This window comes from Bison bison, unplaced genomic scaffold, assembly GCF_000754665.1.
Source record: "Bison bison bison isolate TAMUID 2011002044 unplaced genomic scaffold, Bison_UMD1.0 scf7180017845395, whole genome shotgun sequence".
Lineage (NCBI taxonomy): Eukaryota > Metazoa > Chordata > Mammalia > Artiodactyla > Bovidae > Bison > Bison bison.
In genome coordinates this window covers 7,791-9,077 of record NW_011475968.1, presented here as the reverse complement: position 1 = coordinate 9,077, position 1,287 = coordinate 7,791, and positions in this window count along the sequence as shown.

Genomic DNA, 1,287 nt, shown 5'->3' with positions numbered 1-1,287 from the left:
GAGGCAGGAAGGCCGGGACCTGTGCCCGGAGGTGACAGAGCTGGAGGGACCTGTGGGGGCCTCCGACTTGGACACCCCAGTGACTCGGCTCCGTATGCAGCCAGTCCTCTGGGAGTGCGGCTTCAGGCGCGCTGGGAAAACTGTTTCTCGCCTCAGCTGTGGAAGGAGACCCTGCGTGGCTTTAACCCCAGCTGCATCTGGGCGACCCCTCCGCCACCCCCACTTGCCCTGCTGGATGAGCTGAGGCACGCGGGTGCTGTCCTTCCGGGAGAGGCCAGCGATGGGGATGGCTGCAGCGGGGAGCCGGGGGCTGAGTTTGGGCCCGGGGAGGGGCTGCCTGCAGGTTCAGGTCCTTCCCGCGTGCCGCTAGGGAACCGAGGTCAGCAAGCCGCAGACCTGCGCTGGGGGCCAGGGAGCGGGGGGGTGTGTCCCGAGCCCGTGCGCCATGGCTCACAGACGGGCTGGATGCCGTGGGGTCTGTCCTGGGGCTGGCCAGGCACCCCCGCCCCAGCTTGGAGCCCGCGCTCAGCCCCGACCCGCACCACACGAAGCTTGTCCCGCGGGCCTCCAGAGCGCTGGGCTGGCCCCTTGGGTTCTCTCTGACTCGGATGGTAGCGTAGTGCTCTTTCCCACCTCACTAGCTTTTTTTTTTTAGTGAAGAAATTTTTGTTTGGGGATAATTTCAAACTTACAGAAGAGTTGCAGGGAGAAAGTGAGCTCACAGAGCCCGGTGCATCGTCTGCGCAGACCTCCCGGCTATCAATTGGCTTCCTCTGCCTTACCCGCCCAGCCCCCTGGTGTGTGCCTGTGTGCACGCACGTGAGCGTTGACGCCGGCACACACAATTGTTGGGGAGCGAGGGGCGGGCGGGCGTCATGGCCTGCTCCCCGAGGGGGCAGCCTGTGAGGGTGCGGTGGGCTGGGGCCAGGGCAGAGTCCCGCTGGTGACAGGCTCGGGGGGAGCCTGCGCGGCGGCTGCCCTGGACACGTGCCCCTCTGCGGCTCCTCACCCAGGGTGCTGTCGGCACAGCCCGCCTCCCTGGTCCTCTCACCCCTGGCCCCGGGAGCAGCCGTGCCGACGGGGTGCCCTGCCCTGGTGCCCAGCGTCTCCCCCTCTGGCTGCCACGGGGCTGCCCCCGTGCTGGGCGTGGAGTCGGTGTGGAGGTGGCCCCCTGTCAGGCTGCCGAGCCAACTTCGAACTAGTTGGGTGTTTGCAGGGTGACGGGCAGCCTTGCAGGCGGTTGTCACCCAAGACTGCATCTTGGTTTCCGGCGTGGCTCCCCGCCCG